Source organism: Triticum dicoccoides, chromosome 3B (genome assembly GCF_002162155.2).
Source record: "Triticum dicoccoides isolate Atlit2015 ecotype Zavitan chromosome 3B, WEW_v2.0, whole genome shotgun sequence".
Classification (NCBI taxonomy): domain Eukaryota; kingdom Viridiplantae; phylum Streptophyta; class Magnoliopsida; order Poales; family Poaceae; genus Triticum; species Triticum dicoccoides.
In genome coordinates, this window is record NC_041385.1 from 523242735 (window position 1) to 523258363 (window position 15629).

Genomic DNA, 15629 nt, shown 5'->3' on the forward strand with positions numbered 1-15629 from the left:
CACAAACACCATTTAGACTAGGGTAAGGTACACGTGCATTGCACGCATGAGATTTGGCAACCAAATTATGAATAAATACCACATTATAGCATGCAAGCTTTGAGTCATATATGCATGATGTAGTTGTTCGTTTAATTCTTATAGTTCATTTCATTCAAAATCATCTAGTTTTTATAAGAAAGCTAATCTATTTTAAGATTCATGGAATTGTGCGTTGTAAGACATAAAGTAAAAACAAATAATGGCAAATCATGTAGAAAAACATTTGGGCAATTCTGATACTGAAGATTCTAGAAAAAATAAGAAGTGCTTGTGTTTTGATGTTTGTGCATTATGGTTAAGTTCAACCATAGAGTCTTCTATATTATACATGTGGAGACATCTAGTGGAATCCAGATGATATCCAACGGCCAATAGTGCTCAAATTTGCCATCTTTGGACCATCGGATTCGCCTCATCCAACGACCATCTTTCAAAGTTAAAGTTACCCACACACAATATAAAAAAATATATAATATAATATATATAGGGGTATAGATATAGATATGTGATGCGAAAGCAGCCCATCATCTCCAATTAGAATAGTGTGTCCATGCACGGATGCGACGTGGGCAAATGATGTCTGCCATCGGTATCTCAAATTCAAATCAGTCTGACCTTGTTCAATGTGTATACATTACAACATGCTCGTTTCCAAACCACACCGCGCAGATCTCTGTTATATTCATGCATGCATGGGTTTCAAACATCAGGATCTCTTATTCAAATATTTGAATTCAAATTTACATTGATTATGACCTCACCTATTCTTTTACACCCACACAGTAGTCTTCTCTTTATAATTGTACCACTAACTTTCTCTTGTGCATGCATGCACACACACTACCAGTCGACATTATCTATCGCACGCATGCAATCTTTCTCTTCAGGTCGGTCTCCCATGAAGGCACACACGCACAACATCCCCCTCTCCATCATACTGGGCATTCTTTATCTCTCATGCGTGCATGCGCAACGATCGATGTTCCTCTATGTATGTGTGTATATAGCTAGGTCTTTCATAGTTTTCCACACAAACCGATCAATCGATATATCCAGTGAGGTCTCACCCTCTTTCCCACGTCCACATCGGTCAATCTATACCTCTGTATATAGGATTAACATAAACAGCTAATACACCCACATTAATTATATATCCAACGTCTCCCTCTCATCATCCATGCCTTCCGCTTCATCTCTCAGACGCGTGCACAATGGCAAAGACAGGGGGCAGTAAGGGCGTTGCCCCCCCTAGCATCACTAGATATCGAGGCTAATATGAATGTGATCATTAGACAATTGCTGCTCAAAAAGGTTTAATTTCATGAATTGAACCTCCTCGTAAAGGATTAGCAATGCTTGGCCCCCTAGCTCATTTATTTTTCATGGCTCCGCCACTGCGTGCAACAGCGCATGTGTTCGCCCCCTTTCTCTAAATATCGATCTCGCACTTGTGCATTCCTTCATAGTCTCCCTCCACTCGGCCCCTCGCACCATCTTCTAGCCCCCCACCGGATTTTTCCACATGTACAATCTAGCAGACTCCATGGTTGAACTTAAGCATAATGCACAAACCTCAAAACAACAGTGGTTCTCTTTTGTTCTAGAATCTTCCGTATCATAACTGCCCAAACTTTTTTTCTAGTTGAATTGTCATTATTTGTTTTTACTTTATGCTTTACAATGCACAATTCCATGAATCATCAAATAGATTAAGGGCTTCCTTGATTCAAAGGATTCTCAAAGGAATTTTGGAGGATTCTAATCATTAGGAATTTTTCCTATCTTGGTTGTTTGATTCGTAGGATTGTAAACCATAGGAATTTTTTCATATGATTCATTTGCACTAGATTTCATAGGAAAGATCCCATCCACTCAAACCTCTTTGAAAGAATTCTGAATTTTATCTATGCACAATCAAACACTCGTACAATCCTGTAGGATTCAAGACGACATTCCACTATAATCCCATGTTTTTCCTATTCACGCGTTCTTAGCTTTTTTATAAAAACTAATTGATTTTGAATGAGATGAACTAGAAGAATTAAACGAAGGGTTACATCACGCATATATGACTCAGAGCCTACATGCTATAGTGTGGTATTTATTCATAATTTGGTTGCAAAATCTGATGCATGCAATGCACTTGTACCTTACTAGTACTTCGAGTATGTGCAAAACACGTAAATTAGAATACCAATGGCATGCTACACAGTGTCTCTCTTACAGTTCATGAAGCGACGTGGCACATGTGGAGGCATTGTCGCGACCTCCTTGTGTGGATTGATCACAGTGACGTGCTGCTGGTTCCAGAAGAACGTACTCGTCCTCCCTGAGCCATACTGGCGGTACATGCACGAAGCGAAGATGTGCACGCACGCCACGCACGCACTCATTACCTCGCACACACACGCGAGTACACGGGCGGATGCAATTTTGTACCAAGATCCACCCCATGTGATAATTTGACGCGTGTAAAGTCATTCACTTCATTGATGGTCAATTAATACAGCGCATGCAAATTGAGTGGACGTGAGGGCGGAAGAAAGACATTATTACTCCACTGCGCGCATGTGAGTAGTTAAATTGTGGGTTGCTAGTAGTACTTCCATTGGCCTCCTTCGTATTTTGTGCTAATTTTTGACAGTAACATAATATTTACGCATTTGAGCAGTGTAGTACTTGAAATTTATGTTCCGCTAAACTCATCGGGAGCCGTTTCGGTCCTTGAAACCAAAACCATCAATTAATCTTTACCTTGTTCCCATCACATTCGAAAGCCTGCTCACACCTACTAGTACGTACCAAACCTGAATGTGTTCCCACTATGCAGGTATTAGTACTACTAGTGCTAGTACTTCGGTTATAAAAAGGGGAACTACCTAACCGAAAATTACTCTACCTTTCCTCCTCATAAGTGCTTCTTCTTCGTCTGTCGTTGCCATGGCCGATGAGCAGAGCTTTAGGTCGAGAAGTACTCGTAACAAGGGAGCGGCAACCAAGGCTGCAGAAAAAAAGAGAGGGCTCACCGCCACGCAGAGACCTCGAAAGATCTCTCACGGGCAGGCAATGGCTCCCAGGAGCGCCCTAGCCAAGGAGGCGAACATGCCGAGCCGGCGGAGCTGGAGTCGTTATCCCGCGACGGCATGCCTGATCAGCTCAGTAAGCACCTCAATAAGCAGAAGGAGTTCATCCAAGGCTTGACGGAGTTGCTGAAGGAGAGCCTCAATGACATGCCCGCTGAGCTCAATCAGCAGGGGGAGTTGACCGCCGGCTTGGTGATGCTGCTGAAGAAGAGCATTGCCTCGGAGAAGAAGGCGACCAGCGAAATCCTGCGACTTCAGGAGGACAAGGCGAAGCATTGCCACGAGATCGACCTGTTGAAGGAGAAGAACGCCGCTGGAAGAAGCTATATGAGAATAGTAGTTCCTCTATGAAGATGCTGCAGGCCCTCGCCATGGAATAGAAGGCGGAGTTGGCAAAGCTCCGCATCAAGCACCCGGCTGCTCTCAAGGTATGTAATGCGGCCGTGGAACAGATGATGAAGGCTCGCGTTGAGAAATCCCGCGTCATGCATAGAATGAAGAAGATGGCAGAGGAGATGCACAAGGAGATGGAGGTCGTGGAGGCGATGAAGAAGCAGTTACGACTCCGCGGCGAATTAGATCATTTGTGGTGATAATCTTCCTTCTTCTTTTGCTGCTATGTTTCATCTTTTGCTTCGGGTGTTTCGCCGCACGTGTCATGTTCTCTGCGAGGCATGAATAGAACAATGGTTTTTGTTTTTTGAGGGAATGAATAGAACAATTCTAATAATGAGATGACTAGCAAATTAGATCATTTTTATCGCCATATGGCTCTGGGCTGCCGGGTTTTGTGCTCCTCCGTCGTAGTACTACTCCAGTGGAAAACTTGAGTATACCGCATGGTTCTTTGCTCCTCCTCGATCAGGTCGTCGGCGCATTTATATGAGCAGTCAAATCACAAGGCCCCGCCTTCCAGCAGTAATGAGCCGTCAAATCACAAAGGCCCTCGCCTCTCGTGAAACCGACCAAGCTAGACTGCCCCGCACTCTAGCCTTTTAAAAAATGTATACTTTTGTATAGCAGTAGTATCGATGGATTGCACCATGGAGCAAAACTTGAAATAAAAAAAAGGTGGTACATATAGAGAGTGCTCGTCGCCAAATTATGCATATAGTACTATTAAAAAGGCTAGTCACAATAATGGTGTCCAGCACAACCCACCCCTCAAATAAAACTAAGCACCCTGGAATTCTTTGGCAAAACTAAGCACCCTGAAATTCTTTGACAACTAAACTGCTGGCTATATGATTTTGGCCATATATATTGTACGTATATAATGTGAAGAAATGAGTGGTAGTACTATACCAACTAAAAGATGAAATGTAAGAAATACTAGTATGTACTTACTGAAGAGTTAAGGTAACAAGAAGAAACATAACATAGTTCTGCTGGGGGCTCAGCACAACACACCCCTCAAATTAAATTAAGCACACCTGAAACTAAACTTTGCAACTATTCCGGTAGACACTGCATTAGAACCACCATGAGCAACGACACTATCACCTTACTCAGAGTCCTCGTCCATGTCCTCGACTTTGTCGTTGTCCATCTTCCTCTTGGCCGATACTTCTTTGCTTGAACTGCCAACTTGGCTGTTGCTCTTCATCCAACCCTTGTAGATATTGAAACAAAGGTAGCCATCCATTGCAGCGTACTGGATGTGGTCTATATCTAGTGCATTCTGCTGCCATGCATGACGATGAAACATGTATGGAGGTTTCTCCAGTTTACCGTACAAAGGATGAACCATGGCTCCTGCCAGGGTCAGCATTGAAGGCTGACGAGAGGACACCAGCCAATTCTTTTGGAGGTCGAAGGTGTTGCCTACAACAAGGCCTATCCGACGCAGGACTTCTTTGTCGTTACCAAAGTCTACAGTAATGAATTTGACTAGGTTGCTCTCGAGGAAGTCCTTAAAATCCTGGCACACAACGTCAGCATGGCATATGTGGTAGACCAAGCATAAGTCATGCACGCAAACCTGGATCACGGCGGGCTTCTTCCTCTCTTCGTCCTTTAGATCCTTCTCTCGTCACACAACTATGGTGTACTCAACATCTAGCCCAGCGACCCACTCATCATCTTAGTCTTCGAACATGCGTCGCGGAAGAATGGGTGTAGATGACGTCGAGCTCATCGCCGGTGATGGTTCTAACCTTGTACTCACTGCCGATCGGGGAGATTTGGGATGCATGGATTTGGGAGGAGGGTTAGGATTAGTGGAACTGCCGTAATGTACTAATGTGAATGGACGGGACGACTAGGAGCGAACCGCCGTAGTATTAAAGGACATGCGGGGACGAGTAGGAGCGAACTGCCAGCGTGCGAATGGCAGGGTAGTGGCTTTCCATTCTCCCATGATACGGGCTTCCGAGAGCCCTTGGATCGGAGATCGAACGGTTGCATGGCGCGATTCTAGACCTATGGGTGAATATCCTATCCTCGAGGGTTATTATGCAAATTTTCAACAACTTAGAATGCGACCATTTGATCTTAGATCCAAGGGCTGCCAGCAGCCCGTATCATGGTCGCGCCTACCACGACCGTCGCGTCGCTTGCGTGGTCGCGCCCTTGGAGATTTAACATGGTGCGTTAGGCTATCTGATGTTGGCATGTCATACATAGTCATCACTTAGTCACTCATAATACAACAAGGTTGGCTATAAGGTTGGCTATTAGTGTATTTTTTACTCCTCTCTATCTCTTCCTTCGTACTCCCTCCGTCCCATAATATAAGAACGTTTTTGACACTAGCTAGTGTAGTGTCAAAAATGTTCTTATATAATGGGACACTGGGAGTACTAGTATTTATTGCATTTGCCAAGGAGTGACCTCTTCCAATGAAATGGTGTTGCTAAGTTTGCTTAATTTAATTAGCTATAGACACAAAATTGTCTTTTCACCTAGGTACACGCGCTTAGCACCGTTTCTTCCTTGGGTCACCAAACTAGTCTCTCTCTTCTTGATTAACTTGCCACATCAGACTTTATGCCTATGTAGCAAGCTTAAGCACCTGTAGGAGTAGATAAGTATAATAGTGCGCTTTACATGGCACTTTTGCATATGTGGAGGAAAGAGAGGCAAGGAAAAAGTGGAGAAGTGGGCTCTCATGCAAGAGCCAGCCTCTACTACAGGGTGGAGCATTCGGAGAGGCACCTGTATGGAGGTGGTCAGGAATCGGGAGACTCACGCCGGTCGTAGCACCACAATTAAAATAATAATGGCAAGTCAAATCACGGGGCCCCACCTATCCAGCAGTAACTCGCTGTCAAATCACACAACCCTACGTTTGTAGCATCCTACTCCCTCGTCTTCTCGCGTCTCTGTCGAATCGACTAGGCGGAATTATCCCACCATCTACCGGGTAGGAAAAGCCCCGCCCTCGACTTTTAAATATTATACAAATACTAATTTTGTATCCATGGATTGCGCCCGCGCCATGGAGCAAAGCGTCTATAAAACGGCGGTACACATGTACGGAGTATACAGCACGCTCGTCGCGTTCACGCCGCACCCCAGACGGTCGGTCGGTCTGGCACGCTGCTCTCCGAATGGAACGGGCGTCATATTACGTTCGCACGCACATATGGGACGGCAATTGAGAACCGTCCATAGGCACACTCCCCGGCCCCGCAAGTCGGCTGACTTAATAGAAGAGGGAGACGAGCAATAGTACTAGAGAAGTGTTGTACTATGTTGGTGCCTGGACGATCCCTGCAAGACACGGAAGATCAGTTCGTCCATGGATGTGATCAGACTCCAGCAGACACGCCTGGATTGGCTATCGTCTACATATCGTGCATGTTGTGTTGTACATGGTTGTAGTTGTGGTGAGAAATCTAAAAAAAGGTTTCTTGTCATCTCGCAAAATTATGTGTCATGTGCTTTGGATCACTGCGAGGGTTAAACAGCGACAACTGAGTTGGGCTAGTCATTGGGGGCACATGCACGAACAGTGACTACTCGGCTGCCATCTAGGTCAAGCTGGCTATGTTAATTAGGACATCTATCGACGGACCCCTTTTCTACGAGTTTATCTTTAATTTGAGCTTTGTTCCTTGTCTAGTTTGTCTATCGGGATTCATGTTGTTTCCTTTGGGCAGTGAGGTTATGATTTCTTGTCATGTGGCATTTTTTCGTGTTATATGTTATAATCCGGCGCTTCAGATCAAAATGACGACAACTGCGCCTCCGGGCCACGTGCATGAAGACTTCTCGATAGTCATTGACGAGGTCAAGCCGGCTCCGGTAGACAAAAGAAAACTAAGTACTACTCCACTATAAAGGCACGAGCCTCCGCGCTTGCTTGCTAGTGTTGCTCTCTTCACACTGTCTCGGCCTCTCCAGATCTAAACACAACAGCGGTGGCCACACTCTCTCTATCTCTCTGCTCACCGCTGGTCACAGATCAAGCCGGATCCTCTCCGCCGGGGAAGGTGAGAAGGTGCAACGTTCATGCGGTCGTCCTCGGCGACGACTATTACCCACTAATGGGCGTGTCCCGATCAGCCTGCCTTGCCATTCTCTCCCAAGCACCGCTGGCGAGGGAGGGCCTCCAACCCCTTCTTCCTCGCTGCTGTAGTGTGGGCAGATCCGGCCTCCCGCCGCCCACCTAGCGACATCCCGGCGACCATCAGGTATAACTTCCTTTGAAACTGGCCTTGCTCTACTTCCCGAGCTCCTGATGTCGCTGCATTTGTAATTTTTACTATTTCGCATGCCCCCTCGTAGATAGGATCGATCGGCTATTCGAAAACCACCTAATTTTTTTATGTTTAAGAGGTAAAACTAGTTCATGCACTCGAATCTAGTACTACTTGGTTCAAACAAGGAAGAAAGAGGGTGGGGGTGGGGTAGGATTTGTCACCTGAATCTAGGACTTGGTCGAAAGAGGAAATAATGGGGGCGAAAAGTAGCAGAGACTGGCTATCCAACTGGTCTTTAGGTCTAATAGGGAAATAAAGGGAAACACGGTACAGACTCAATATAAACCCGATCTATTGGTTGAAAAAGGAAAGAAAGTGGGGACTGGGGGACAAGTCAACAGAGTAAGTCCAGCACTAGATTTGCTAGCCTCACACAGTATAAGGTGGCTATACCGAACAAAAATGGGACCAACCCAGATATCATGTTCTGATGTTTGTTGCCCCGAGCCACTCTTATGTAATGCCACTAGTAAAATGTAGCAGTCGCACTGTTAAAAGTAAGGACACGTTAAACCAATGTTGTTTTCAATGTAATGCCTCTAGTAATATGAATCAATGGCACTTCTTTACATGTCCTGCTAAAATTTCCCATTAAGATAAGTTGGTTCTTTTTGTTAGAAATGCAACTGTCCTAGTCCGCCTACTCTCCTGTGCTCAAAGTAATGTCGTATTTAATGGTTGTCACAGTTAATCCTAATGCCCACCCTAATATCTAGCAATGCCACTTCTTTAGAAAATGCTACTGTCCTTGTAGGATTGCCATTCAGATAAGGAACATGCTTCTTTTCATTTGATGCATGTTTCATCACTTGTTAGTCACCCTCCTTTCCACCTTTTTTGTGCAAACAGAGATATACATTTCACGCTCGATCTTAGTTGAACTGCACAAATGATATCCAAATTATAGTTGAGCATTCCAGGAGCTTCACAACCAACCTTGATGTTGCTCAATTTTATTGCAACTAATGAAGAAGAAGCTCTGTGGGTTTTGTTTTCTAATGGAACTGGAACTGGGGCTGGAGCCCTTTTCTTAAAAAAAATTGAAGAAGAAGCTGCTAGCTCATGGGACATTGCTTCATTTTAGGTGAACTACACCAAAAGGTCCCATGAATTGAATCATCCATGTTGGTGACTGAAAGAGCCAGCTTCAGCATCCCAGTCTAAGCACCCCCGGCCTCCATCCTTGCGACGCACGGTACACCTCGTTTGCCACCTGCTCGACCCTAGTGTCACTGATAAAATGAAGTAATAATACAGTTAAAATAGAGCGAGTGGAATCTCTATCATTTCATTTCCAATTTAGATAAAGAAAGTGCTTCTCTTTGTTAAAGTATGTTTCATCAACTAGTCCCATTGTTAATGTTTGAGCGTTTCTGCAAACTGGGGTGCTTAATTTTAGTTGATATGTACAAAAATAGAGATTTGAATGTCTCAAGGCGCCTCCTTGTACTACTGTTGTACACTGATGTTCATCACTGGCAGAAGGTGTATCTGGGAGACTTGGGACGATGTCCAGTATGAGGCGTACCGTATGAGGCATCGCAGGGCCCATCTCGCCCTCGCAGCATGGCATACTATGATACTATCGCAATATTTTCTTCTATTTATTTTGTGTGTTTCATCAACTAGTGCCACTATAATGTAATCAGGCTTTTTCATTATCTGTGCAAACAGGGTTATTCAGCTGCATTTTGGTGGAACTGCACAAATGTACGTATGGAACCGGCATATATGCAGAGTGCGAGGTGTGCCAAGTAAAAATTACCGACACCAACCATGCTGCATGCATGCATTGGCATCCACCACCACCAGTGGGATGTGTGGCGCTCTCTGTGGACGGATCTTTCTCGGCAGCAAATCCTCTAACCAAATACTAGTAGCTTATATTGGCAGTTTTCTAGGGAGTACTTTTTTCTGAAAGAAGCACCAATCTATTTTTCTTTATTTGTACACTGTGTCACAACTTTGACCCAAAGGTCCAGAGCTATTTTAGGGTGATTGGCATAGTACTCGGAGACTGATTGTAAGAATGATTTTCATTAGCTGTCACACTGATTGTAAGCATGAGCAGGTGGAAGATTAGGTTAGTGCGAAGCTTACCTTAAACCCTACCGCCGCTGTTGAAATGAGGCGGGCGTTGAGGGAACCTTGGAGAACGGCGGGGAAGCGACGTCGCGCCATCCGGCCTCCTCTTGCCATGGGAGAACGAATACTCCTGTGGCTCCTGCTGGCTCTGCACCCTCACGAACAACACACCATACTTGATCGATTCGTTATCCTCTGGGTGCTCGACCTTCGACCTGTACGCCCACCACCTCCACCTGACTATCGCCTCGGGCGAATCTGTCTGCTCCATCGCCCATAGGAGATACTCGATGAACTTGGAGGACTGCGGCGTGACTACCGCCAAGGAGTACATGTACATCGCCGCCCTCATCACCGCCGTCTTGCTCTTTCGCATACATTGCCACATGTCCCACACCATCCTCGAAATCTCCCACTCATTGTCAAACCAACTAAGGATCTCCTTCAACCTGGCTAACTTTGCCTGGTCGCCGCCGGCGATCTGCCTGATTCGTTGTTGCATCCTCTCCATAGATGTCGTTCTAAGTGGTCTAGTGCTAGCTTTGGAAGATGGGAGGAGAGACGGTGGTCTTGCAATAGAGAAGAGGGAGATGAGAGGAGGTGGTTTTGGAATGGAGATGATGGAGAGGAGAGGAGGTGGTTTTGCAATGGAGAGAAGATCAGAAGAGGGAGAGGCGAAACGGTGGTTTTGGAATGGAATTGATGGATAGGAGAGGAGGTGGTTTTGGAATGGAGATGATGGAGAGGAGAGGAGGTGGTTTTGCAATGGAGAAGATCAGAAGAGGGAGAGGCGAGACGGTGGTTTTGGAATGGAGGTGATGGAGAGGAGAGGAGGTGGTTTTGCAATGGAGAAGAGGGAGAGGAGCGTGTGGCAGCGATTTAGGATTGGGCGAGAGGGCCGGCGCGCTGTGACTGGATCAAAATCAAAATCAATTTACCCTTCAATTAAGAAAGCGACCCCACATTAACTAGTCTTCCTTTTATTCTGGGTCATAATTGACCATGATTTTCGCACATAAAATATATGTTATACGTTGCAAAAATAATATAATTTGAAAGTACATTTAGAGACGAACCAAACGATACAATTTTTGGTGACATGCATTCACATTTTGCTTGTCACATACAGTACGTGGTCAAACTTTGACCCAAAATATGCAAAACAACAACAAAATACTTCCAAGACCAGCGCCACTCTTCCGCTCTTCTCCTCTTAAACCACCGCCGCTCCTCTCCTATTCCAATCTAAATCCAGCGCCGCTCCTCTCCTCTTCCATTTCAAAACCATCGCCCCTCCTCTCCTGTTCCAGTCCAAAACCAGCGTCGCTCCTCTCCCGTTCTAATCCAAAACCAGCGTTGCTCCTCTCCTCTTCCATTCAAAAACCACCGCCAGCGAGTGAAGGTTCTGTGGAGAAGTAGATCGATGGAGGAGTACAACCGATACGTGAGGATCGCAAACAGCGACCTTGTGAAGCTAGCTAGGATGTTGGAGATACAGTCTTGGTTTGACAACAAGGACCAACTAGCGGCGACGGTGACATCCATGGCTAAATATCTGTAATAGAGCGAAAAGGCGGCGATACTCCCGAAGGGAGTCGCGCCGGAGTACATAGAGCTGCTCCTCTGGGCCATGGAGCAAACAGATTCACCAAATCCAATCGTGAGGGAGCGGTGGTGGGAGTATCGATCCCAGATGGAGCATCCACCAGAGATTGAAGGATCGAGCATCTACAGGGTGCCGTTTGTGAGGGTGTCCTGCCAGAGCGAGCCGGTGGAGTCTTCGTCGACCGAACCCAACTGCAAGAGGAGAAAAGCAGTTGGCCCGACGATGCTTCCCCGCCATTGTCTCCCTCGCCGTTCACATCATCTCACAGGGCGGCTGTCTGCCGCCGAGGAATAGGAGGGGGCTTCCCCCCACCCCCCAGCCCAATAGTCGGGCCAGTTGTGGATTGTCAGGAGGAGCTTAGGGTTGTCAGTATTTGCAGGTTGTGAATTGTGTTTTGTTTTGTGTATTTTGAGAGTACTTTCAGATATGAATGTCTTTTGAATTTCAGATTTGCAGTATTGAGCATATGAAGAATTTTATGAATTCTAGAGATCTATTTTTAGCACTTAAAAATGTAGTTTCATAGGAGTATAAAAGTGCAGACGAGAAGAAACTGCAAGTTTCAGTTTCAGATAAGAAACTGCAAGTTCAGTTTTAGATAACAAACTGCAACTTTCAAAGGCAGAGCATTTATATTAACATGACCTTTTCAAACAGGGTTAACATCATGTTGGAAGTTTTATTCATGGTCGAAAATGGAACTACCAGCCAGTTAACATCATGCTGATCAACATTCATGCATAGCACATCTTCATACGATGCACAGTCAAAATGCCCACACAATGTCGAGTGTGCGAAACACAGAGAAAACGAGGGACGAAGTTTTGGCAAGTGTTGGACGTGGTTTTGGGCTGCCCCGTCTAGGCTTTCATTTTTAACATGCGCAGCCCATGACCTCGGATGGGAGGGACTGTTTGTATTTTCTTAGGGCCGTCATGTATCGACCGGCCTATGGACCTCCCATCCGAGGTTTTATTTTTGGCAGCCCAATTTATGTATTTTTTTGAAGAAAATGCAGAGGTCTGTTCTATTTTTCTATATAAGAATAGGAACGCCAGGTACAACTTATGTTTCCCTTCTAACTATATTATATATATTTAAATTATTTTATATGTTATTATATTTTTTATTGTCATCATATATTTAACAGATACTTATATATGTAAGAAAACAATATCCCACATCTTATTAACTTACAAAAATAATTTCTTAACAAATAAAATCCTGGATTGTTTTGGCACGAAAATCCTAGTGATTGTGTACAAAAGCTTGGTAAGATTTAAGGACGAATGTAATAATATCACTTATTATTTAAATAAATTATAACAAAATGCTCAGCCCTTTTTTATTTTTTGATAACATTGCTGGCCCAACCCAACATTATAATTAGAATCAGCCAAGCAAAATCGTGTATCTAGATAAAGTGCAAATGGCCTATAATTTTTTAGGAAATAAAATAAATGGGCCGCATGGACGCTACATTAATTCTTCACCCAGCCCAGCTAATGGTTGTAATTCAAAAAAAAATATCAAATTGACTATAAATTCTGAAAAGATGGGTTGAATATGTGCCACATTTTTGGAGGCTGAAATGTGGGCCAATAGGTCGAAGCCAACGCAAGTCGTTGTCAATTTAGTCAACAAATGATTCTGACATGTTAGCCGTTGGGTTTACATCCAATGACCGGCATCCATCTTCAATCTCTCGTCTTCTTCCTCCAGCGCTGCCGGGACCACCTCCCGCCTCCTGCTGCTAGCAGCTCTGCTTAGCACGCTTCTCTATGAAGCGCTACTCCACCATTGGCCAGGCCATCCCTCCACCCCTCCACACCTCCTGTTCTTCTCCACTGACTGCCGAACCACACCGCACTAGAACCAGTTAACCCTCGTACACCTCTTTGTCTGCGACTCTACTCCCGCGTCTTCCCATCTCCGGCTCGTTGTTGTCCGGGGCCTCGGCGTCGTCCACCACCTTGGATGCGATCAACATGGTGTGGTCAACGTGGTCAACGAACGACACCACCGGAAGTAGACTGTGTGTGGAGAGGCTGACAGCTGGGTCCACGGCCGAACACAAGGAAATGCCTCCTTATACGCGCAAAATAATGATTCCTCCACCTGACATCAGGGACCCATCAGAAGGGCCTCTGTATTTCGCGAAAAAATGTGCCCCCCGCTGACTTGTCGGACCCACCAGCTATCTTTGCACTCAAGGAAGTGTGTCCTTATTACGCACAAAAAAATGAATACTCCCCCTGCCAGCTGGAACCCAACATACTGGGAGTCTGACTTGTGGGCCTACCAAGTTGATGGGGACGGAGGGCTTTGTCAACTTAGTCAATATGAACGATTCTAGCTCCTGTTACCGTATGATGTTCATCCAACGGTTGTAGTGCTTCTTCAACCTCTGGTCTTCTTGCTCCAGCTGCCCAAACCAGCGTCGGTTGTGCCGTGTGCTCCTGCCTCTAGTGGCCGGCTGTGATGCCGCGGAGGCCTCACCGCCCCCTACTACTCCCATTGTTGGCCAGGCCATCCCTCTACTCACCCACACCCCCTATTATTCTGCGGCGACAGCAGCCTCACACCGCAGCCGAACCAGTGAACCCTCGTACTCCTCTTCGCGTGGGCATCCACTGCTGCGTCTTCCCCAGCTCCGAGTTGTCCCCTTCCTAGGCCTTGCCGTCGTCCACCGCCGTGGTGCTCTCAGCGCGGCGTGGTCAACATGGTCAAGGAACAACTTCCATCGGACGTGGACTGTACGTGGAGAGGCTGACAGCTGGGTCCACGGCCGCAGCAAGGAAGTGCCTTCTTATTACGAGGAAAATAATGATTCCTCCAACTGACAGCGGGAACCCACCAAACGGGACACCGTATTTTGCGAAAAAAAGTTTCCCCCTGACTGCTGGGACCCACCAGCTACATCTTCGCACGCAAGGAAGTGCGTCCGGGCAAAAAAAACGATTCGCCCCCCTGACTGTTGGGACCCACCAGCTACATCTTCGCACGCAAGGAAGTGCGTCCGGGCAAAAAAACGATTCGCCCCCCTGACTGCTGGGACCCACCAGCTACATCTTTGCAGGCAAGGAAGTTCTTGACAGTCAGGACCCACCTGGTCGAAGCGTACGTAGCATTGTCATTCTGGTCGCGAACATGTACGTACATACTGGTCGATATAGAGGCGCGCACGTGTCGTAGTAGAAGCGTGCACGTGTCATAGTAGAGGCGCGCACGTAGCATGTACACGTATGTACAACGGCGAGGGTGCAAGAAAGAAAATACGGCCACATACGTACATACGGGCAGGGTCTCGAATGCCTACTCGCGCATACATACATGGCTGGGTCGGAACGGAGAAACAGAGTCGTCGTCGTGTTCATGGGGAGGCAACGAAATGCGTCGTGTTCATGGGGAGGCAACGGAATGCTCGTGTTCATCGGGAGGCAACGGAACGCGTGGGAGCCAACCGGCTTGGACGGAACAGGCGATGGAAACGAGGCCTGGCGTACCGCAGAACGGAGGAAACGACCTTGTGTTCGACCGGCCACGTTCGACACAGGGTCCTGTTGATCGGGACGGGTTTGGTGTACCGCAAAACAGAGGAAACGGACCTCCTACATTCGAAACGGGGGTCCTGTTGATCGGGAGGGGTGTGGCGTACCGCAAAACGGACGAAACGGACCTCCTACAGTCGAAATGGGGGTCTTGTTGATCGGGAGGGGTGTGGCGTACCGCAGAACGGACGAAACGGACTTGTGTTGGAGTGCTACGGTCGAAACGGGGGTCCTATTCATCGGGAGGGGTGTGGCGTACCGCAAAACGGGACTCCACGGGATATTGTTCATCTCCACTGTCGACCTCCTCCAGCCTCCACGGGCTACCATCGACCTCCTCCAGCCTCCACGGGCTCCTGTTCATCCAGCCTCCACCGCGCACTACTCCACCGACTACTGTTCAACCACCCCTCCACGGGCACCCCTCCACCGTCTGCTGTTCATCCAGCCCTCCAACACACCATGGGGGTCCTGCTCAACCACCCCTCCACGGCCACCCCTCCACCGTCTACTGTTCTTCCAGCCCTCCACACCACGGGGTCCTGTTCATCCAGAG